Here is a 26,162-nt window from a genome sequence, read left to right as displayed (position 1 = left end):
CTGGATGCATTAACATTTAAAAATTTGGAGGACTGACTTTGGTGCTACAATCCATGTTGTGTCTAGGAGATCCAAAATGCATCGTTCTTAGCCCAATTATACAGGAATACCTTATCGCTTATTTTACTAATAGAAAGTCTATTCTTTCTTTGCCATTTTGCACACTATATATCACTATGATAAGGGTTTTCCTGAACACACTTTATGATATTGGCTGCTTGGCACATCGCACTTTATGCGATACCTATTAGTCAACCTAATCATGTTTATAGATTGTGCTCTATTACAATGAACAGACTGATTATTGAATATTGCCGTCTTGTTTTACCCTTTTTATTGATGTGTATGTTTTTAAAATGTTTTATAGGATCAAAGTAATAATGTAACATTTTGAGACAGAAAAAGAATATTAGTATGCTATTATGGATGTTTTTCTCATACCGAATAAAGCTGTTTTGATTTGATGGCTTGCCTTTCTTATATCTTGCAATCTCTATCTCATTTCTATTTCTGTTACATTTGGGGGGTGGTTGCGCTCCCATAGCATGCATTAGAATAATATTTAGTACATTTCCAGTTCATAGTTTCTGTTGATTTAGTTTCTTGGCTGTAGGTGTGCCCATGTGGTTTAGTGACTGCCTTTTAGCTGCAAAGTGATATACTTTATAGCTGCTGTCATTGCATCTGAAAGTAGTGTAATATTAAAAATATATAGAATATTTCAACAATTGTATATTCATTGTTTAGAATCAAAATTATGCAATCACTTCTATTTTGTACACTAACATGTATGTTGTACATGGATTTTTTTACGGTTTTGCAGCTTTTCCCTTGGGGGGTTTTTATGTGGAAATGGTGCTTTGTTTTCTGTTGAATTAAAAAAAAATCATAAGTTTCACTTTAAATGTTTATTTGTTGTTACTTCGCAAACATTGAGGTCGTTTTTGCTTGCTATTTGGGTGAGTTTATTCTTTTGTATTCATTTATGTGTATTTTCTTTCTCATATCTCTTTGATGCTTTTTGATAATTGTTATTTTCAGGCAGTTTATCGCTGTTTCCAGGCGTGAGATTTTCTTTTAGGAAGTCTTTGTAAAAAGATAGAAGCTTGATAGTATTTTTTAATTATTTGTTATTTTTATTTTTTTAAGTTTAATAACAATTACATTGTAGTGTAAATATACGTTTTACTTGCTTGGTTAAGATGTTGTTAAAATGCATATATTTTTTCTGAAATAGTTTGGTGAGAAAATCCAGCATAGTTTCCTCGTCTTACAGTGTTTATCATTTTTTATGTAGTTAGTTGTTTTAATTACTATGCCTTTTATATTGTTTTTGGATATTAAGGATGTGCCAAACTGGAAGCCTTTTGGGACGTTCCTGTACTCATATGACAGTTTGTATAGCCGTGGCAAAATTCTTGGGCTGGGCCTGGGTTATCAGAAGTAGAATGCTCAAAGATTAATATATAATCACTGTACCGAAATCTAATTTTTAATCATGTGTATACTTCTTTAATTCCATAGTTGTAATGGATTTAACTGTGTAATGAATTTATGGGTTTTACATGTAAATATGTACAATTATTAACACCTTAAGAGCGTCGAACTTTCAGCACCCAGTGCTGAACGTTCGACGAACGAATGATGGCCCGTCGGCCAACGGTCGTGCGCAGCACTGGCAAGGTAGTGCTTGCGACGACCGTTGGCCGACGGCAGCACTTAAGGTGTTAAACTTTATTTATATGTCTAAACCTCTTCTATTTGTACGTATTGTTTGCTTTTATGACAATCGTCGAATAAAGCTTGTTTGACTTGACTTGACTTGACGATTTAATTGTTTTATTTGAATGGTTAAAGATAGATTTATTTAATCGGTTGGTTTAGATTTAGTTTGAATTTATTTTTTCTTTGGTCCTTTAATAGTAAACGCTAATTTAGGTATTATTTTTGTTGTTTATAGTTTGCTACTTTTGAACATGTTAATATATAGATGTATTTAGTCATAATTAAGGTATAGCTTAAATGTTTCTAGTTGATGATTATTTTTTGGGGGTTGTTTTGCTGCAATATTTTGTTATTTTTGGGGGGTGAAATGTGAATGCAATATATTTTTGTTTAGTTTAAGTATGTGTATAAAAAAGTTTGTTTTAGTGTAAGTAATTGTTTTATGTTAAAAGTCTTTTCTATATATTTATTAGTGATTATTTAGTTATTTTGGTGATTTTATTGTCATTAATATTGCATATTTTGATATTTTTTACATATGCTATTTTTGTTTAAAGGTAACAATATTTTTGTATCCAATATTTTTGTTTTCGATATAGTTAAACATCAATATTTTTAACATCAGTATTTTTGTTGTTGATTTTTGTACTTGTACTAGTCAAGTATAGGAAGTCTATATTTTTGTGATCGATATTTAATTTACGATACGTTTGTGTTTCGATATTATATGGATTGATATTATGTCAGTGATCTTTTTGTCACACTAATAATGAAACTTACCTGTGATTAAGTACAAACAGAAAAATCCCTGTAATAAGACACATATATGAAAGTATCCCCATTGCTGCAGCATGTTTGGAGATGTGGGACTAAAGTTGACCTTCCCTCAACCCCTTATTATCACTGTATGCTCTTATAGTAACTTTGAGATACGTGCCGCTGCCTACGAGACACCCTGCAATATTTGAATTATTTTTTAAGCATTTTAATCTTCATTTTAAACTTTACTCACATGTATTGAATGTTGGTGCTCTCTGTTAATTACTGATTCTGCTTGGGCTTCGTTTCTGGCCCAGTCACTTCCTTGTGTGACGTGTGCCTGGGTGCCCTATCACAGCATAGGGGGGTGGAGTCAAGGGTGCTACCAGGTATTTCATGCCGGTTGTATCACGGGAGCGGTCACTTTGAGTTACGTGCCGCTGCCTACGGAACACACTGCCAGATTTTATAGTTTTTGTAAGAATATTAATCTGCATTTTAATCATTTTATACTTTACTCACATGTATTGAATTTGTTGTGCTCTCTGTTCATTGCTGATTCCGCTTTGGCTTTGTTTCTAGCCCGGTCACTTCCTGGTGTGATGTGTGCCTGGGTGCCCTATCACAGCGGAGGAGGCGTGGAGTCAAGGCTGCTACCGTCTATTTCATGCCGGTTGCAGAGCGGGAGCGGGCACTTGGTTATATGCCGCTGGCCACAGGAAAACTGCCAGATTTGAAAGTTCTTTTAAGCATTTTAATCTGCATTTTAATCTTCATTTTAAACTTTACTCACATGTATTGAATTTGTTGTGCTCTCTGTTGATTGTTGATTCCCCTTGGGCTTCGTTTCTGGCCCAGTAACTTCCTGTAGTGATGTGTGCCTGGGTGCCCTATCACAGCGGAGGGGGGGTGAAGTCAAGGCTGCTACCGGCTATTTCATGCCGGTTGCAGCGCAGGAGCACCAGCGGCGCGCCAAAGGCAATCCCATCTGCGCCCGTCCACAGACAGACGGGGCTAGGGGCCAGTCACTATGCACGAATCATAGCCTATTCCTCAGCTGATCTTAAACAGCTTCCCTCTGATAAGCTTATACCCAATCCCCCCACCTTTACCAGCTTGGTCAAGCATGGGATCATGACTACAAGAACATCATTCCCCAAACTACTTTGCCCCATTCATAGTGCAGTCACAGGATAGAAATGGAGCTCAGAGGCTATCTGTCTTATACCTGAATACCCATTCCATTGTAAAGCACCAACCAGACATTCTTTATTTATTAGAGTCCGAGTAGCCTAATATCCTTCTGTTAACTGCGACCTGCTCTCTCAGGACTCCTCCCCTGACATCCTGGCAGTCTTACCCAAGGACTTCTATATTCTTCAAGCCACCCGCCCCCAGGGGAAAGTGGGAGGAGGTGTAGCCACCATAATACATCATGACCGGAAATTTACTGCACTAGTACCTCTAGATCTACCGTCAGTAGACAAACTTGCTAGAATCTGACCCAGCCCATCTGATCTGTGTTTTGCTATAGAGGCCCCCTTATAGTATGCCTCTATTCCCACTATCCCTGGGTGAACAGGTAGCTCACCTTATAACTAACTTTGCAAAAATCATGTTGATCGGTGATTTCAACTACTGGGCCAACAGCATATCAGGTGGTCCTCAATTCGCCGAACTATCCGATCTACTCACAGGACTAAACCTCACTCAGCACGTATCCTCTGCCACACACAATAAAGGGCATACACTTGATCAAGTTTGGACGGCCACTCTTAACAAGTCCACTCTGTGGGTAAACCCTACACATTGTTTGATCAATACTTAATAAAATTTACCATCTATAATATCACCATGGCCAAAACCCCTACCACTGATGGGGGCACATCAAGGAACTGGAATAAAATTGACAAACCGTTATTCCTCAATTCATTGGCCAACACTGTCCCTCCCAATCAATTATACATTAATCTTAGTGCCGTATGTTTAACAGCTTGGCCGTCAGCTGCCAGCAACAAACATGCACCTCTCAGGAAAACAAATCTTGCCCGATGGCATGACACACAGAGATGGTTTTCTGCCGATCTCAAAGCCCAGAAATTAGCTCTAAGGCAATCTGAAAGGAGGTGGAGATGCAGTTACTCACCTGAGAACAAAAGGATATTTTTAGATGCAATGAAAATTGATAAAAAAGCTATTCTGACCACCAAAGTTGCCTACTTCTCTTCTAAAATCTTAACTGCCACTAATAAATCCAAAGAAATCTTCTCGATTGTTAACGAGCTGCCTAGTCCTGACAGAGTCACTATAAAACCCACTCCCTCTCAAAGCCTCAATAACTCCCTGAATACCTTCTTTATTGAAAAGTTTATGAAAATCAAGGACAGCATCCCAACATGCCCCAACTCTGAGGTTAGCCTTATTGCACACAAAAACCCATGCATCTTTAATCAATTTCCGACAATAAGCAACCCTATTTTTTTGGATCTCCTATCCAAAATAAAATCAGGTTTCCCCAGGGATTACTGCCCCCCCGCATCCTGAAAGAAATATTCACCGCTCTTCCTGGACCATCCCTCTGCCTCCTGAAAGAGTCACTGGCCCAGGGCCGTGTTCCCGAGACCTTCAAGGAGGCAATTTTTGTCCCCCTCCCGAAGAAACCAGGAGCTGGCCCTCAAACCTTGACGAATTACCACCCTATATCCCTACTCCCATACCTGGCTAAGGTCTTGGAAGACTATGCAACTATATGCTTATCCGCATTCCTGGAACAGTCTAAATATCTTGATCCCCATCAAGCAGGGTTCTGCCCAACGCATTCTATTGAGGTCGTTATACTGTCGTATTGGATACTCTCCGGATGGAGGCTGACAGGGGCTGCCTGTTGGCCCTAATATCGCTTGTTCTCTCTGCAGCTTTTGACACGATCAACAATGATATATTGGTCGGTTGTGTCAGAGATGCAAGGATTGCAGGATCAGCCCTAGACTGGATAAGTTCTTTCTTGGAAAACCACTATCAATCGGTTTGTATTGCCCAGTTCAAGATGAGGACCACATGTGGAGTTCCGAAGGGCTCATCTCTTTCCACCCTCCTGTTCATTCTTTATCTTCTCCCATTGATTCGAGCCTTAAAAGAGAGGAAGGTCTGCACCTTCAATTATGCTGATAACTTCCAATTAATACTCCCCGTCAGCAACTCTGTCTGCAATTTCCAGACCACCATGCTCTTTTTCAGCGAGTGGATGAACTACAATCATTTTAACCTCAACCTGGATAAAAGTGAGCTAGTCCTAATCGGGGGCAGCCATAATCCTTGGAGCCCACACCTTTGGCCAAGAGAATGGGGTCAGTCACCGTCTCCGTCTGCCTCAGCCAAAAGTCTTGGAGTTACAGTAATTGTGATCTCACCATGAATTCCAAAATAGGATCAGTGATCTCAACTTGCTTCTATCAGTTGAGGAAAATAAGAAAGTTCAGGAGATTTCTCTCTCAGGAAGCCCAGATTCAGGTTGTTCTTGCCATGGTTATGTCTCATATTGATTATGTCATTTCAATATACTTCGGTATCTCACTCAACTTGGTCAAATGACTGCAACTGGTTCAGAACCAGGCTGCAAGACTGATTTTTCAGCATCCTAGGCATCAACATGTTACCCCTCTCATGAGGTAGCTGAGCTGGCTCCCCATCACCCAGCGATGCCCCTTTAAGGTATGCTTTCTCATCTTCAAGTCTCTGAACGGAAGGAGCCCTACATTTGTCGATAGCCTTATCCAAAAGCACTTACCCTTGCGCAACTTGCACTCAGCCTACACGCACCTTCTGTCTTCCCCCTCTTTTAAACTGAAACGCTTGGCCGGGGCTAGGTCTGTCATCTTAGCCCCACGATATTGGAACTCTCTTCCCTTTGAAATCCGATCCTGCACTGACCTCTTGAGTTTCAGGAAGCTCCTTAAGATCTGGCTGTTTACTCAAGCCTACAAATTAGTTCCCTGGGCTTCAGCACCCCTAGGAGAAGCGCCATAAAACTAAGCCTGGGCGTAGTTCGCGTAGCTGCACTCCGCGGAGCTAAGCGAAGATGCACTTGCATTCCGCAAACTACGCATAGCTCCGCAAGCATGCGTAGTAGCTTGCTTGACCCGTTTGTGAGCCATTTTTTGTCTTCGGGAGCGCCGTCGAACTCTGGAACCTGCTCGAGACCACATCTCCAGACGTCGCCTTCCTCACGGAAACATGGATGAACGCCTCCTCAGCGCCCAACATCGCCATCCCGGACGGATACAAGATCACCCGGAGAGACCGCGTCAACGAGACAGGAGGAGGCATCGCCATCGTCCACAAGAACACCATCCGCATCACGACCAACTCAGATGACACCCTCACAGTAGCTTAACATCTTCAGTTCCAGATACACACCGACCCCAAGACCACACTCAGAGGCACCCTCATCTACAGACCCCCAGGACCTCGCACACAATTCAGCGAAGACATCGCAGACTTCATCAGTCCGCACACCCTCGCCTCCGCTGACTACATCCTCCTAGGAGACCTCAACTTCCACCTGGAGAACAACAACGACAACACCACCACCACCATGCTGGACAAGCTCGCCAACCTCGGACTCATGCAACTGGTGAACACCGCCACCCACTACGCCGGACACACGCTTGACCCAGTCTTCTCCTCCAGCAAGTACATCTCCTTCAGCCACTCCACCGGACTCCCCTGGACAGACCACAGCTGCGTCCACTTCAGCTTCAGAAAGACCACGACTCACCACCACCCGCAACAGGTTCCCCGCAGGAACTGGAACAAGATCACCACCGACCAGCTCACCCCTTCACTGAGCCAGAACCCTCCCACCAGCTCAACGCACCCCAACCAAGCAGCCAACAACCTCACACAGTGGATCACCAATTGCGCTCGCCCAACCAGCCTCGACCACTCGCAGTCCGGCTTCCGTGCCAACCACAGCACCGAGACCGCCCTCATCGCAGCCACTGGCGACATCCGAGCCCTGCTCGACAACTGGGAAACAGCGGCCCTCATCCTCCTGGACCTCTCCGCAGCATTCGATACGGTCTGCCACTGCACCCTAGTGCAGCGCCTCAGCAACATCGGAATCCAAGAGAAGGCACTGGAGTGGATCATCTCGTTCCTCACCGGAAGAACCCAGAGAGTCCGCCTCCCCCCGTACAGATCCAAGGCCACCGAAGTCATATGCGGCGTACCACAAGGATCATCACTCAGCCCCACCCTCTTCAACGTCTACATGAGCCCCCTCGCAGCCATCGTACGCCAACACAACCTCAACATCATCTCCTACGCCGACGACACCCAGCTGATCCTCTCCCTCGCCAACCAGCCTCGACCACTCGCAGTCCGGCTTCCGTGCCAACCACAGCACCGAGACCGCCCTCATCGCAGCCACTGGCGACATCCGAGCCCTGCTCGACAACTGGGAAACAGCGGCCCTCATCCTCCTGGACCTCTCCGCAGCATTCGATACGGTCTGCCACTGCACCCTAGTGCAGCGCCTCAGCAACATCGGAATCCAAGAGAAGGCACTGGAGTGGATCATCTCGTTCCTCACCGGAAGAACCCAGAGAGTCCGCCTCCCCCCGTACAGATCCAAGGCCACCGAAGTCATATGCGGCGTACCACAAGGATCATCACTCAGCCCCACCCTCTTCAACGTCTACATGAGCCCCCTCGCAGCCATCGTACGCCAACACAACCTCAACATCATCTCCTACGCCGACGACACCCAGCTGATCCTCTCCCTCACCAACGACCCAGGAACCGCCAGAACCAACCTACACGAAGGGATGAAAGACGTAGTCGAGTGGATGAGGAACAGCCGTCTGAAACTGAACTCAGACAAGACGGAAGTCCTCATCCTTGGATCATCACCCTCCGCCTGGACGACTCCTGGTGGCCCCCTGCCCTGGGCAGCGCACCCAAACCAACGGACCACGCACGCAACCTGGGCTTCATCCTGGACTCCTTCCTCTCGATGACCAGACAAGTCAACGCCGTCTCATCATCATGCTTCAACATCCTACGCATGCTCCGAAAGATCTTCCGATGGCTCGCCACCGAAACCAGGAAGACGGTCACACAGGCACTCGTCACCAGCCGACTGGACTACGGAAACACCCTCTATACCGGAACCACAGCCAAACTCCAGAAAAGACTCTAACACATCCAGAACGCCTCCCCACGACTCATCTTGGACATCCCCCGACACAGCCACATCTCCGAACACCTGAGAGACCTTCACTGGCTCCCCGTCAGCAAGAGAATCACGTTCCAACTCCTCACCCACGCACACAAGGCCCTCCACGACCTGGGCCCCAGGTACCTCAACAACCGCCTGACCTTCTACACTCCCACCCTCCAGCTACGATCGACCAGCCACGCCCTCGCCGCTGTGCCACGCATCCGAAGATCCACCATGGGCGGAAGATCCTTCTCCTACCTGGCAGCCAAGACTTGGAACTCCCTCCCCATCCACTTCCGCCTGACCCAAGACCACCTCTGCTTCAGGAAGCAACTCAAGACATAGCTGTTCGAGCAGTAGCGGACCCCCCTCCCCCAAGCGCTTTGAGACCCTCTGGGTGAGTAGCGCGCTATACAAATATCCTGATTGATTGATTGATTGATTGCCTGCATGCTCGGGATGTGTAGCGCGCAAAGTTACCCATGAGGTTTGTCCCGCCCGCTCGCGTCCCCTTATTTCCGGTCACTACTAACGTGTTCACGAGTTATTCTGTGCCAGATTGCAGTTTCTGCGTGTTCGGCAACTCGATCTTACCGACAAGCATCCTCGTGCACATGAAAATGCTATTGAGCGCGCGAGAACTACGCTACCCAGCAGTTTGCGGAGTATTCGACAACTTCGCGTTCTCCGCGGAGCACGGAGTTGCCGAAACTCCGCAAACTCCGCGAACGGAGCGTAGTTCTTCACCCAGGGTTACATAAAACTAATCTGATGTAGGTGCGCTGCATACTTTTTTTAACATAACGTAACATAGCACTGTTATCGATAAATAAATAACGTTTCCTCTGGGTGGCAAACAGAGAAGGACCACAGCTGAGCTGAAAGAAACCCTCAAACTTGTGTGGGAAAGTGTTACAGTGCTGGAATGCAGGAAGGATTAATGATTTGTGAGAGTCAGACCCTTGATGCGTGGCACTGGGCAGTACTAGGTGACCCATAAATTGCCTCCATGGCTTCAGCTGAGAAATATAAATGATCAGATCAGAGAGTACAATTTAAAGGTTATCACTCGTAATGTTTCCTTTGTATTGCCATTATATACGGATGTCACATTTTGGCACTTAGCACAGCACAGCTCTTACCAGCTGAGAAAAAAAACTTGAGAAGCCAGAGCGACTTTGTTTCTGCCTGATACGCTCAATGAATGAAAGATTATCTGCCAAATACATTCAATAGTTAGATGACTCTCTGACTAACACGTTTAATGATTGGAAGGCAACATTGGCTGGTGTGTTAGCTCTCACTTTCTTTTTGAAGTCTGTGGTTCTTTATTTACCATCTGTAAACAGACATTTGCCATAAATTGTTCTGCCACATTCCTAAAGTCTGCAGCTATGTAAGATTGGACTCGCTTGCCATTAGAAGAGCGTCCCAAGCTTCTCCATGGCTTATTTGTAATACATGTAGCAGTGAAACTTTGTAAGATGTTACAGTAAGTGTGGTGGACAAAGTAGCCTGTTTGAAGGACTACATTAACGTTGCATTGCAAAATCAAACTGTAGCAACAGGGCCAACCCTAGCATTTGTGAAATGTAGTTTCAATTATCCCTATCCCCCCTCCAACCATCCTCCTTTGTAAATATCTTCTCCTTTCCTGGCTTTCGTCATCTTGCCTTACCTTGGTGCATTAATTCTACCTTTCAATTGCCCAATTATATTCCTTTCATTTGACCACCCTTCATTTTCCCTTCACATTATCTATTTATTCTTTGTACTCTCATTCTTGCTACTGTGTGACCACTATCCCTGTGATTTCAACCAACCATAGTGAATCGCAATTCACAACTTACCTCATGAATATTGAGAGGCTGATCGTATTGCGTCCCAATACCATTCAGTTTTTTGTGATCTACCCTAATTGTACATAGGCCAGTTTGCAAAATACTATTCCAGTCATAATAAGTAAGTGCACAATTTATGACCACGTTTTGCAAATCAAAATTTGGTTCATCAGGCACACAGTTCTGCTTCATTTTGCAAATGGTCTCCTTTATGTGCAGATGCCCACATACGATGCAAGGTTGTGGGAATATTATTTAGTAATGTATTTTGAAGAGTGGATTTTTAGGCTTGTCTTTGGTCTGTAATTGTTCAGAGTTTGTTGTGTTTTGGAGATCTTCATATGTACTGTGTACGAGCTTAGCCAACTGTGCATTTGCTCAAATAATGCTAATCTGCCTTTGTCCTTATGCTGGTTGTAGCAAATGGCTTTCATCCATTTAGCATTTAGTCCACCAGAATTTTTCACTCATATCTTTCTTTTGTTTACTTTTACTGTGAGTGAGTTTCACTACCTGAGTCTCACTCTCTGAAATTCACTGCAATCAGACTGAGCATGGTAGCCACCAGTATCTGCCTTTTATTGTAAGGTTGCTGCTGCACAGCTAAGGAATAATAGGACTGGGCTGGTTACACGTTAAGGCGTGTGCATATGTGGGGGCTCTGCATGTGAGACTACTGTCGAGAGCTGCCGGCACCTGCACACAGGTAGCCTGTTACAAAAGGGACTCTTCACTGATTGGTACTGACCTGGGGTTGGAATTATAATATGAGTTTGCATTCATAGTGTAGTTCCATAGTGCATACTGAATAATCCCTGGTATTTTCACTGTATTATACATATAAGCGAAATCTGTCCTACAGTACAGGTTCGCTCCACTTTGGGCCCAGCACGGTAATAAACTGGAGTAAAACATGCACAGCGAGCTTGATTTTGTAGTTCTTAATAACCCACATCCACATCTTATGAGACCTCAGGACTTCTCATCTTTCGCTGGCTCAGATCATAATCAGATTCCAGGTTTTTGTCTTCCCTACTGTTCGAGGTAGTTACGTTGCTCCCCAGCAGCGGGATCAAAGGCCTTCCCACACAAAAGGGCAATCAACAATGATTGCCTCAGTTCCTGGGAAAGGAAGGAATGAAGAGGAAATTTGCATCTGATAATTATCTTGGCACACTGCATGTGGGCTGGGACATCCAAGGAGGGAGCTCAGACATCTGGGCCCAACACAGGAAGGGCTCACCTTTGAGGTTTTGATGGGAAGGGATCAGGCATTGGTATCAGCTAGGGGCAGAGCTGAGTTCTCCAGAGGAGATCTTACCAGGGAAAACTTGAAGTTGACATTTTGGATTGTCCTAGAATTCAATGTACAAGGGTTGGGACATGGGTGGAAGGATGAAGTAGAATTGTAGGATTTTACGAGAAATCATTTGACTCCCACTTAAAAACACTGTAAAAGGGAGAAACAGTTGAGAAGACCCTGGACCTGGAGGTGACCACAGTGGAAAGGATGCACAGCTGGAAGGAGAAGTAACCTAACAACCTCCAAGGTAAGGACTTTGGGCCAGATGTATGACCATTAAATTTTACGAGTCGCAAACTGCGTAAAATTACGACTCGCAATTTGCGACTCGCTAAACTTAATGTACAACAGTGTCTCAGACACTGTTTGCAATTTCCAATGCGGACGCAAATTGCATGCCTTATGAATATTAATGAGGCTGTCGCAAAATGTGTGACCCCATTGGGAATCACTAGCACTCCCAGGGATAGTGGCTTGTTGGGGTCAGCAGGCCACCATGTCTGGGACTGCTTTTTTTTCATAAAGCAGCGTACTTTTTTGTAAATCCTTAAAGGAAAACAGGATGCATTTAAAAAAGAAAAATGAAACTTTTCAGTTTAATTTTTTAGGGACAGGCAATGGTCCCTAGGACCACTGCCTGCACTTAAAAAATATTTATCCTCCCATTCACAAAGAGGAGGAGGTCCCCTGGAGACCCTTTCCCGTTTATGAGTGGTTTACCACCGACTTGAAGTAGTTGATAAACTGCGAGTGTTTTGCAGCTGCAAATGCGGTCGCAAAACAACAGTACATGGCATGGTGACTTGCTGTTAGGAAGGGATGCCCCTTCCTAACAGATAGAGTCCCAAATGCTATTTTGTGAGTCAAGGTTGTACATCTGGTTCTTTGACTCCAGCTATCCCAGGGCTTGGATGGGTATTTCCACGGCCAGTGGCACTGGCCACTGTATGCCCCCTGAGGACCATTTGGGGGAAAAGTCTTGGTGGGGGATTTGGTATTTTTCCCCTATGAATTCTGTGGACTGGCCCTTGACCCCACTGCTGAGAGACAGGTGCCCTACAAGAGGACCAGAAGGCCATGGAGCATTCGGAAGTGTGGCTGGGAGGGTGTTCACTTTGCTGGATCTAAAGGCGCTGTGGAAGATGGCCCCCAAGAGGAATAGATCCTCTGGAGTGGAGGCAGAGGACAGTGCTTGTACAGGGAGCAGTAAAGATCCAGCTCCCCATGGAAAGCACCCTCTAGAAGGAAGGGGCATGAAGAAAATACGATTGATGAATAGACCAGGCCACCAGAAACAAAATGAGCCCAGTAATAAGAAAATCGGCCAAGTAAAGCTAGACATATGCAGATTTTCAATTGTTAAATAGCAAACGAAGAAAACAAGCATGTGGCGCTCCACCAGATCTCAGTTTAAAAATCCCAGTATGGGCTAGGGCCTGGGGTTGGTGCATCTTTATGCTACTATCCCCCTTGGGGAGGGGGAGTGCGGGTACAATCTGCCCATTCCAATTTCTCCCTCTGGTCACCCACATCTCCCTGGGTCCTGGCGCACAAAGAAAACGTCCTAGCCCAACTGAAGTCCGAGACGTTCGGGGGGGCCCCCAGGATATCTGTGTGGTGTGGCCTGGTGTCAGGGGAGTGAAAGTCAGGTCAGGCAATTCCTTACTGTCCATGCTCCACGTAGGCAGGGGACAGCACTGTTCCCAAAGCAGGTAGGAGTAGAAAAGAAGCTGCTCCTGCTAGGTAGGAGCAGAAACAATAGGATGCCAGCGCGTGCCTAATTCCAAAAGTTGAAGGGGTGATGGGGGGCTTGGGATCACCCTGCAGCCCCCATCAAGTCCTGCGACTGTTGATGTCCAGGAAAGAAAACGAGGCTTGGCGCTGGCTGCAGTCATGAAAATGAACATTTGCCGCTCATCTATTATTCATAAACTTGGGCGCAGACTGCCCCATAATGCCCTGTGAGGGCTTATATACATATTTCCTTCTCCTGTGCTGGCTCCAAGGAAGGATCAGGGAACCAGCAACAACGTTTTGAGTGTGGTAGGGGACTGCTGGAGGAACAGCAGCCCCCCAGGAATATACCATAACCCAATGTCTCCTGGGCATTGCACTTATGACCCAAGGAGAGGTTTTCTCATAGAGATGACCACTTTAAGCAATTAAGCTCTGGAGTATGGGTTTTCCATGTGAAGAGCCCCATGGCTACAATATGTGGCCTGTAGGCAGCGAAGAAACACTCAGACACACATGTTTTATATCCAAATGATTTATTAACAACATGAATATTTAGCAATGAAACATTTGTCATTATAATAAAACCTATGGTTAGTAGTACTGGTTCCATTGATTTAAATGAGAGTGTCATATTTTATTATAATATTTGACTGATGTTCTTAATGTGAGGACACCCTAACAAAACCAATAGGCTTGGCTTATGTATGTTGATCTATCTTATAATGTGTTACAGTGACCAAGTATAACCTGCGGTTATTGTGTGGTGGTTCCCTGTCACAGCCAGTAGATCTGCCTTATTTAAAATGACTGTCCCTTTTATTGTGATGTGGCATCTGGTATAGGAGCAGTGTTGTTGTGACTATGGGATTCAGGGCTCCCTAATGGTGAGGTAATGGGATATGAGGGTATCATCAAAGAAATTTCCATCTACTGGATGCACATATTTGCCATTTAACAGACAGTATTTAGTTGAGTGTGTGTAATAAATGTGTTTTTCCTTTTTAAAACCTGAGAGAGTTCAGTGCTTCAGTGAGTACTTGGTTCCCAGTAAAGAGACAACTGGGGACGTATCTTCCTGAAGGACTCACATCCTTTTCAACTAATAACTCAATTTCTTGATCTGGTACATGGTACTTGACGAAGCTTGTCTTTAAAAGTTCACAGTGGTCTATGAATCCAGGACTTTCATTTAGCCCTCATTTTTCATGTTTATATGTCGTAGTCTTCACAGTAGAGCTATTTGTTTCACTTTTTTTTACAACCCTATACTAAAATATGCAAATTTCCAGTTCTCAAGCAGTATTCCAGAGGTCTCATCCAAAGATCCTACATCTCAAATCAGTCTCCAGATATGGTTACATTTGTGAAAATAGCATTAGCAATAAAAATAATAATAAGTGCTGGGCTCCAAATTTTTCATAGAGTCTGCCATTGGTGGTGTTGAATGTAGGTTTTGCTGAATACCAATGCTGCCCAGTTTTCACTCCACGCTATGCTTCTTTCTTGCTCTTGCCCACAATTCCCATCTGTTTAGCTCATTCTTACAGGTTCTTTTTCATCTTTGCTTTCGGCCTTTCTCACGGTTTCCTCCCTATTGCTCTGGGTCAAAGTCTTATGCTAAAAGTAAGTGTTCTCCCCAAAATATAATTCTGATGCCCATCACCTGCAAATACTGGCACAAATTAAGCACTGTTTATGGCATCATTATTGCTTTGCACACCGTGCTGCCCCTCCCCAAATTGATATGCACTGCAAAAATAACAATAAATATCTGTGTGCGTACACTTCTAATGTTACTTATGGGTTTCTAGCAGTTTTCATCAAATACATTTAATATTTGTGATATAACTGTTGACGTCCATTGCTCAAGACCACCAAATCATCATCTGATCTTTGCCCAGATTTTGATTGAATAATGTTTGCAAAGCCAACCCACCTGTTTAATCGTTCACTTGACTTTTACTTCTTAATCTCTGAAATGGTTTAAATCGTCTGCCATTTAAAACAAGAAGATCAACCTTTAAACCTGCAATGCAAGAATCAATCTTCATGCTAAAAATAAACGGGAGGCGTACATTGCAACATGAGGAATGTGTGCCAGACATGTGGAATACAAACAATCCCTACAGTGACATTTGAACCATGATAGTGGGAGAAAGGTCACTTCTCCAGCAATGGAGCAGAGTCCACATTTCTCCAAATCTTTCAAATTTCCCTTTTCATTTATTCAAATATTCCACCAAAGTAGCTATAATAGTACCCTAATATTTCATTAAAGTGTGCAGGATACAATAAAACCAGTAGTTTGACCATTGCATATCTTACATTTATTAAGTGCTTGCTACCATTGACAATGCATTGAGGCTCTTTACAGATAAGTAGCTTGCTACTCTGTGGACAGAAGAGCGTGTTTGATCAATGTACCCTATATGTGTAGTGTTGATATCGTTTGTGAGGACCAGAGTTATTTCCTTATCTTTGGTGGCATGCCCGGCATTTGAGGGGCTTGAGGTACTTCCCATTCCTCTTAGTTGTATCTTTGAGCCCTAACATTCATACTGAATATGGAAAGCATTGAGAAGATGTACAATATAATTACAAGAAACATTGTGATATTTCTTAGTCACACATCATTTGGCTAGCTAATAGCATGATGTCACATATTGCGATGCAACAGGCACATGCACCTTTGAGGAACTGAGTAGAAGATTAGATAGAGAGGTAGGAGTGCGTCTATAAAGAGCAGTTTTTATCCCTCCGATCTATAGTCATATGACCCCATTCTAGTCAGGTTGTCGGACGACATTCAGATCATATTCTCTCTCTCCAGCTCTTATACCAAAACTTCTGGGCAACCCAAGAAAGAGAAAATATGGTTCAGGGACACATCCAACTGTGACACAGAAGCCACGGCCATCATGGCCCTTCCTACCCTAATCTGGATTACACCCCACCTTGATATCAATGAGGCCACAGACAAATACATCTCCTGCATGGGATCCCTTATCAACAAATATGCACCCCAAAGGGCAAATTATCTAGACCAAAACACTCCAATCCTTCGGTCTCAAAAGAACTTTATGAAGAAAGAAAGCTTAGCAGGAAGTGTGAGAAAGAATGGATATTAGCACCCTCTCACCTGAGTATGAGCAAGCTTTGCATAGTGCAAAAAGAGTACAAAGACCTAGGGCCCGATGTAGGTAGGGCGTTACCGATCGGTAACGGCCGAAAATACCGATTTTTTGCCCTTACCGATCGGTAAACAGCCATCGAGATGTAGGGAACGAAAAACATAAAGAATCGGAGTGAAAACCGAATCGGAATGAGTACCGAATGGGAAAGAATCCGATACGTACATACCGAAAATCGGATATGTAACGAATCGGAAAAACACCGATTCGGATGCAAAGACCGATTCGGTCCATGTACCGAATCGTTAGTGACACCGAATCGGAAAATCACCGATTCGGTCCATTGACCGATTCGTTAGTGACACCGATTCGTAAAATCACCGATTCGGTCCATGTACCGAATCGTTAGTGACACCGAATCGGAAAATCACCGATTCGGTCCATGTACCGATTCATTAGTGACACCGAATCGGAAAATCACCGATTCGGTCCATGTACCGATTCGGTAGAAAGACCGATTCGGACATGAGCCGAATCGGAAAACATGCCGATTCGTATGAATCGCCGATCGGGAAATTCCCCGATTCCGACAGTTGGGGAGATGTAGGGAGGCACAGAAACACCGAAATCGGCTCAAAATCGGTAGAATTCACTCGGTATTTACCATGGATTGCAATCAGGTGGTAACCAACTCCAACCCATATAAACAGTCCCAAAATGCATTGCAACTTGCAGGATGGCAGCTTTCTATGTCATTGCGAGGCGGCTACGGCTACAGCAGGAAGGACAGAGGGAATGGCTAAGAAATGAACAGGTCTACAGACAGAGGATAACCCTGTTCATGCTCACAGAGGCAGAGATACTACAGAGATACAGGCTGGACTCTGACACCATACTTGAGCTCATCAGGGATCTCAAGCCATCCTTGGACCACCACACCCCAAGGGCACACGCCATCCCTGCGCACATCCAGGTGCTATGCAGCCTACACCTGCTAGCGTCTGGCAGCTATCAAAGTGGTGTAGCAGCAGCAGGAGGGGTGAGCCAGAGCAGCCTGTCAAGGTTCTTCCACACATTCCTTGACGCCATGATACACAGGATGGACCAATACATCTCTTTCCCTGCAACCCACGCAGAACTGCTACAAACCAAAGCTGACTTCTACCAGATGGCACAATTTCCCCAAATCATCGGTTGCATAGATGGCACGCACATTCCGATTTGCCCACCAGCGGACACTGAATACATATACCGCAATCGCAAGTCTACACACACCATCAACGTGCAGGTGATCTGCAATGCAAAGTGCACCATCACAGACCTGGTAGCAAAATTTCCAGGGAGTACCCATGACTCCTATATTTTCCAACAGAGCGGCATATATGCACGGCTGATGGCTGGCGAATTTGGAGAAGGATACCTCCTAGGTGAGACACATCATCAGACCCCCATAACACATAGTAGGTAGGTGGAATACATGTATGCATGTGTCTAATGTGACCCCTTTCTCTTCCAGGCGACAGTGCATATGCCCTCCGCTCATTCATACTCACCCCCTACCTCAACCCCTCCACACCCAGCCAAAGGAGGTATAACCGGGCCCACATACGCACAAGGAATGTTGTCGAACGGACCTTTGGCATCTGGAAAAGTAGATTCAGATGCCTGCACAAGAGTGGAGGTGCAAGGCAGTATACCCCCATCACCTGCTGCAAGATCATAGCTGTATGTGCAATGTTACACAACCTTGCGGTGAAGAAGGGCACTGAGGTGGAGTTGTCTGACTACGAGGACCATGACGACGACGAAGCTGTGCCACTGACACAGCCAGCTGGGGTGTGTACGCCAAGTGATGGCAGATACAGACGTGAGGAGATCACTGAGAACTATTTCTGACTGAGTACAGATGCAAAGACAGCTAAATGTTGCTTGGAAAAAACAAATTTTAATAGTGTTGCACCACAGTTACAGCACTGATGTGCAACAAAAAATGGAGTATGGTAAATAAAATAAAGTCCAAGGTTCTGGTTGCCTCACCCGCCCTTGCCAGGCTATTTCTTTGCCCGCTTGCCAGACCCACTGGGGTGTCCCTCAGCCCCCTCTGAATGCCCAGCAGCATCAGCGGAGCGCCTGGTGCTCCTCCGTGGCTCAGACGCAGCGCTGGCCGGGCTGCTGCGGCTGCTGCTGTCCCCAGCATCACCCAGGTCCAGGGCCGGATTGGAGGCGGTGTTTGAAATTATCATGGCCTCCATAGCAGTGGTGATCCGGGCCATCCCCCTAGTAAGCTCAGCCGTATGCTGACTAAGGACAGATTCCTGGTTGGCGCTGCGATGGCACAGTTGTGCCGTCGCCGCTGCAAGGCGGCCCATGGCGCGGTTCAAAACCCGGGCATCCCGCCTGCGCACCAGCTCATGCTCCTCCTGTCTGCTTGATGAGTGGGTGATGGCAGTGGTTAGCCTGCCTAACCCTGCTGCCACCTCCTTGTTCGATTCCACGACGGCCTGGAATCCCTTGACCAACTCTCCCATCTGCATGTTGTGCTGCAGGAGCTGGCGTTGGCAGGCCATAGTGGATCTTGCTTGTTGCCTCTGAATTTTCACCATCTGTCCCTCCAGGCCCAGGAATACACTGCCCTCCCGTGCTGGTGCAGCAGTGGTGGTGATGGTACGGCGCCGGGCACTGCTGCTTCCGGCCTGCTGAGTGGGCTGGGGTGCCACTGGTGGGGGTGTGAAGCTGGCCGGTCCCTGAGCCCCTGCTCCCAGGACAGGTTGAACAGGTGGCAAGGCCACGGTTGTGGCAGGAGCTGGTGTAGGCGGAATGGTGTCCCTTGTAGGGGAGTTCTCTGGGGAGAACTGCAAGGGGGGTGTGCTGGCCATTACTGGGGAGTGCAGTGCATCGAAGTCAATGACCAGGACTCCCTCCATACCTAGCCCTGTGGTGTCTCCTTCCTCCTCCTCCTCCTGGCCAGCCTGGCTGGTGCTCGGCCCTGCGACTGCAGTGTCGGACGGTGCTGCTCCCTCTGCTGTCACTGTTGTTCCGCCTGATGGGGCCCCTAGGTACAAAGAAGCATTTGTAAACTGAGTGCCGATGTATTACAGTCAGTACAATTATAGCATTCCACATGTCCTTGCATCTCCTTACACTGTGTCACACTGTTTCCTGTCTTGTGATTCTGCACTGCCATATTTAGCTAACTTCTGCTGACTACATGTACCATGATGCTTGTCTCTTGTATGTTGGTGACAGTACTGTGCTGGGGTTTGCCTATGCATTGTGTCTAATGGGGAGGTGTCTGGTAGGGTGTGTCATGATGCGCATGCTTCTTACATGTAGCTGTAGCTCTCGCAGAGCTGTCCAGGGTCCCGATTCCACTGACACTCTCCCTCTCAATGGTGCTGGAGACCAGGTCCTCCAGCTCGGTGAGGGGTGGCGCCGGGTTGTTGCCTCCTCCAGTGAGTCCAGCCTGCCTCTGTATGTCAGCCATCTTCCTCTTCGTGAGGCTGCGGATGTCATAGAATCTCTTTTTCAGTTCTTCTATGGACCTGGGGGTGACACCCGCAGCATTCACCTTCTGGGCGATGTCGGCCCAGATCCCCCTCTTGGTGCTGTCTGGCACGTTGAGGGACAGCTTGCCAAACAGCTGGCGGTGCACCCTCACCACCTCCTCGACCAGCACCTGAAGTTCGGTGGTGGTGAACTTCGGCCTCCTCTTCTGGGAGGACTTCTGGCTTCCTGACTGCTCTGCCATGTTCTCCAGTTCAGTTGGCAACCTCCTACTCCCACTGCTGCTAACTGTGAGTGTTGAGCTCAGGCTGGCTCTCCAGAAACTTCTTAATTAGCTGCACCTGCCAGGGTTGCCACTCCCTGTTTGGGTGGGGGAGGGGGAGCCACCTCATTGGCTGAATCGGCTTTTGCCGAATCGGCTTTTACCGATTCGGTAATATCCGAATCGGTAAAATCCGATTCGGTATTATCCGATTCGGTAAAAGCCGAATCGGTTCCTTCAATGCATTCCTATGGGCTTTTTCGCCATGGGTGTGTTTTCATGGCTACGAATCTATGATTGCCGAATCGGATTTTACCGAATCGGCTTTTACCAAATCGGTATTCGCCGATTCGGGACTATCCGATTCGGTGGTAGCCGAATCGGTAATTTCCGATTCGTTGTTAGCCGATTCGGTACTTTCCGATTCGGACCGTGCCGAATCGGAACGTACCGATTCTCATTACCGATGCCGACCGATTCGGTATTCATTCGCTTTTTTTTCCCTACATCTCGTTTTCCGATTTCAGAATACCGATTCGGCCCGCCTCGGTATTTTGAATTCGGAAAATCGCGTTTACCTACATCGGGCCCCTAATCCTTAGGGCCAAATACTCTCACTTGAGATCTTTCAAGAATTCTGCAAAGAACAGACCAAAGAGCCTGTTTGAGGTTCTTGCACAAACTACAATCCCCTCCACCACTTCAGCTCTCGAGCCATCAGTGGCCCGCTGCAACAAATTTGTGGATTTCTTTGATAGAAAACTCAGAGAGATCCATATCTCGCAACACACCAGTAGACCTCCAGAAACTGAGATTCTACCATGCAAGGTGCTTCATTCGTGGTTACCTTTCTCCCCAATTTCTGAACGAGATCTACAGCGAGCAATATCCAAAGTGAAACCCTCGTACAACCTTTAGGATGCCATTCCAGGGTATATCAGCAACTCTCTTGCCACACACCTACTCCCCCTACAGACCAACATGGTCAACTCCTCTCTTCAACAGGGCCTATTTCCAGAATTACTAAAAGTGGGTCAAGTATCTTCTCTCTTGAAAAAACAATCTCTCAACCCAGCGAACCGGAACAACTACCACCCAGTCTCCACACTTCCATTTTTAGGTAAAGTCATTGAAAGTTGCATTGCTTCACAGCTCACTTCACTCATTCGAACAAACAATCTCCTAGACTCTCTCCAATCAGGTTTCCGGCAGGCTACAGTATAGAAACTGCGATACTACAAATAGTCAATGACTCCCTTAGAATCCTCGACTCTGGAAACTCCTGTGTCCTGGTCCCCCTGGACACACTGGATTTGTCCGCTGCATTCAACACTGTCAGCTATCGCACTCTTGAACAACTCATGGGCTGTGGAGGCACTTTCCTTAATTGGTTCTCCTCTTACCTAACCAACCGTTCCCACATTGTGAAAATGGGCGACTCATTCTCGAGGAGAGTCAATGAACATCAAGGCATCCCTCAATACTCGATTCTCTCCCCAACCTTCTTTAACCTGTACCTAGAACCACTATGTGTGATTCTCGGAAACGCTGGCATTCTTTTCCACCTCTTCTACGATAATGATACTCAAATATACATTAATATCTCTTCCCCTGAAAATGTTGCCCTCCTTTCAATCACGCTGCTAAAGATTAAAAACTGGATGTCTAACATTATCGAAAAATCAACACAACTAAAACAAAACTTCTTTTGATCTCACCTCCGAAAGCAAATTTCCCAGCAGAAGAATGGATGGCCAACTTTCTCGCCCTGGATGGCTGCCCCGCCATTGTCCAGAGTGCTAGATCCCTTGGTATCACCCTTGACAATCATCTAAACCTCGCAAACGCAACAAGATGATGAGCAAAGTGCTGAATCTTTTCAACCACTCACCCTCAGTCACAGATCTGGGTTTAATCCATCATTTGTTTGCTCACTAAGCCACCCCAGTTTGGACCGAGCTAAATGCAAATCAGTCTTGCTCCTGTTCCTCATGGGAACATTCCAGCCTGAACTGCCAGGCTAGTTCCCCCCTCGACTGGAACCAAGCATTCTGGGACCGGTTTAAGGGTTTCACCCCTCATCAGCCAGGCTAGCTTGAATCCAGTGGCATAATGAGCAAGGGACACAGGTTAGAGCATACGCTTGACTACTTAGGGCAAACATAGCAAACACAATAAGATGATAGACTGAGTGCTGAAACTTTTGAGGTCATGCCAAGTGAGTGTTGTAGGGGAAGGTTAATCCTTTAAAGAGAGTCATTTTCTATCTGGATTTCCCTTCTATTTTTGCAACACAGGAGCAGCAACATCGTTGTGGTGCCAGCCATTGAGATGGGGCGTGGGGGAGAGGTCTTCATATCCCCTCTATGCTTTACAGGTCTTCAAACTGTGGGGTGCACACCCCTGGTGGTCCATGGGAGCATTCCTATGGGGACGCAAGTGACGTTTGAAGTATTTGTAAATGAGGAAGTCCTGGAAGCGCCAATTTGTGCATTTTGATTTGCATACAGCAGTTGAAGGGCTCCAAAAAAGAGTAAGGTCTGTGATCCTGGATGTCCTTGGGTGATGGTCAGTAAGTGGGGTGGCAGGATCCAGGATGTGGCTAGAAAGAACAAGATATTCTGTAACAGGTTTGTATTTTGTTAACCTTCAGGTAATTTGTACAAAATGGGCACATATTAAATGACAAATAAATGCAAATTAAACTAATCAATTTTAGTATGAAACCTCAGTTACCTAATGCGAGCAAGGCATAAAACTGTGTGTGACCGCAAAAAGAGAACCTCCAGAAATACGCAGCAGGAAAAGACCAAAGTTATTCAGCAGGCTTGAAAAAATTCTGTTGCAAGAATAGGCAGATAGTACGGCTTAATTTGGCAGATTTTATGATAGTATTTAATTATGTTTCCATTTTGACACATGTGATTACTGTCTGGGCAAAGATTTCACTTCACCCAATTTTCCAATGAAATACACCTACAAGGATTTGAAAGGTGGCTAGTCGCTTTTTGCGAAGGGCTGTCCACTGCACACCAACACGTGTGACTATATCTTTAATACCTTTTGAAATAGAAATAAAATATGTTGTTAAAATCCACAGATTATGCAGCAGATGAGTAAGTAGCAAATGCAGCAAATCCATAATTATGCAGAAAGTGCCGCAGATCGCATCATTTCAGTGGTCCTGCCAGAAAATAACAAAACAGAATCCTAGTTGGCGAGTGGAGAATAGTGGCATGTTTAAATACTATTAAACTCCACATCCATACTATCTGCATTGTTTATTAATGGCAGTGACGTATTTGGGCTTATTTGATTTGTTGTTATTTTAGTTGGTTGTAGTCGATGCAGAGATGACGAGAAGTTCTTATGTTACCATGCGGTAAAAAAATACAGTCTAGAGGAAGGGAACCCGTACCGTCTAGGGCTAGCCAAATTGTGCGTCAACAATTCCACCATTATAATTAAGGGGTACACATTGCAAGTTTTCATGATTTAGGTCACGTCCCTAATTGGATTGGCCACACCTCTTTAGGAGGTTTGCCACGCTCCTTTTAGAGCACCCCTAGTTTTTTTTATCCCACTTAAAGCCCTGACCAAGCACATATATGTGGAGTTAAGTATAGAAACTCTAGAATTACTTACCTGCTGATATTTTATTTTCTGTAGTTTCTTCTCGATCTTGTGTTGCGTTGATATTCTGCTGTCGATATGAAGGTTGCACCCTGAGCTGGGAGACCAGTCAGTGTCTAGCAACAGAATATCAGAATGAGGCATTCTGTTGTTAATGAGGAGAACACTGATCTTGCTTCTATGCTTTTGGAGAAATTAAAAAACATGTTGGATTTCGCAACATTTTAATTGAAATGAGGGTCTGGATGGGCAGGGAACAAGCTTGGGCTCTTGTTATGTCTGTTATTAGATTTACCCAGGGCTTTAAGTGGGCCGGGTCTCACTGATGCTGAGCACCGGCAGATTTTGAAAGGGGGCCTCGAAATGGGTCTCTATTGTTCGCTCTTTTGTACCCTGGCACAGGCGGGCTGTTTTTTTCTGGACTGCAGTGACAGCAGCAAATGGATGTGCGCGTGCTCACACTGCTCACTTCTCACTATCACGTCATGCCAGGTGAGTGTTGTAGGGGAAGGGAAATCCTTTAAAGAGAGTCATTGTCTCTCTGGATTCCCTTCTGTTTTTGAAATTCAGGTGCAGCAACATTGTCGTGGTGTCACCAGGGCTTTAAGTGGAAGCTTTTTCAATATAATATACAAGCCATAGTTGCTGCTTATTTATTTTACGCAACTAACAACCTTTGACAAAGCCAATAGACCTCACTTGTAGATACGATGTTACTTGTTGTTTCATATATCTGGATGCAATGACAGAACAGCAAAATACAAGTCGGGCGGCACACTATGCTAAGCACAGATTTTTAGCTTACATGTTTTTAAGCCACGCCCTTAATTATATTGACCACACCCCTTTGAGAGACACCTGGGGGCATATTATCAAGGGGGTTTATCTCCGCTTTTTTGGCTTTAAAAGCCAAGAAAGCGGAGATAAAATTATCTCCCTATTACCAAGCTGTCGCTAACACCAGTTAGTGACAGCTAATAGGAGATAGCGACCATCTTGGGCCCCGCTTTGCATGTCAGTGATATTTATCACTAATGACATGCAAAGTGGGCGTGCCAAGATGTTAGCGACTGGAAACAGTCCCTAACATCGCTATCTCCTATTACCAACTTTTGGAGATATTCGCGCTAAGCGCGAATATCTCCAAAAGCTAACACCTGCCCTGAGCAGTTCTTAGTCATGTTATCCAATGGAATGTGGATAACATGGCTAAGAGCATTTGCTCGATAATGCATGAATATCGCTGACTTTTCAGCGATATTCATGCATTGCGGCCGTTTTTAATCGCATTTGCGATAAACCTTGCTAATCTGCGATAAAAATCGCCGATGTGCGGCGATAATTTTTGTCTCTAAACAAGTTAGAGACAAAAATTATCGCTAGTTGTTGGTAATATGCCCCCTAGTTTTTTAATCCCACTTAAAGCCCTGGGTTTACCCTTTCGGAGGCAGCAAAGCCGCAGACTCTCTTCGCCTATTCCATTTGCTGCCAGCTCATCTCCCAGTAACAGGTTTGCACTGGACCAAACTGACTTGCCCGTTCCTGGGGAACCATTTTTTTCGTGACACTGCTCATCTTTTCATTGAGTGAGACAACAAAAATAAGGGGAGAATAAATAAGACCAGTGAACAGGGCCTGAGGAAAACCGTCTGACATTAAAGCGCATTCAATTTTTTTTAACCCTTTTCTCGGAGTGTGACTGCACTCTGGAGACTGCCAACCATAGAATGCTGCTGCGAGTTTCTGCGAAAAACTTTGTGTGCCTGCACTTTTTTCTGTCACAAAACCAGACACAAAGAAACCCTTGTTTCGTTTCATGCGACAAAGCCCGAAACACGGTTTGCCAGAGTGGGCCAAATTACTTGGCAGGATCTTTCTAAAGTGCCACTTTGCAAACATCCAGCCAGCCAGTCGGAACTGCTTTCTCTTCTGACTGAGTCTCCCACCAGGAAACTCGTTCAGTTAAGAACGCATTTGAAGAAACTCATTAGTCAGTATTCTGCGCCATGCTGCGTGTCACTCTGGGATAATTCGTTTAGTACAA

Source organism: Lissotriton vulgaris, chromosome 3_1, assembly GCF_964263255.1.
Source record: "Lissotriton vulgaris chromosome 3_1, aLisVul1.2, whole genome shotgun sequence".
In the NCBI taxonomy this organism is placed as follows: Eukaryota; Metazoa; Chordata; class Amphibia; order Caudata; family Salamandridae; genus Lissotriton; species Lissotriton vulgaris.
The sequence above is the reverse complement of the archived record's forward strand: the minus strand, read 5'-3'. Positions refer to the sequence as shown.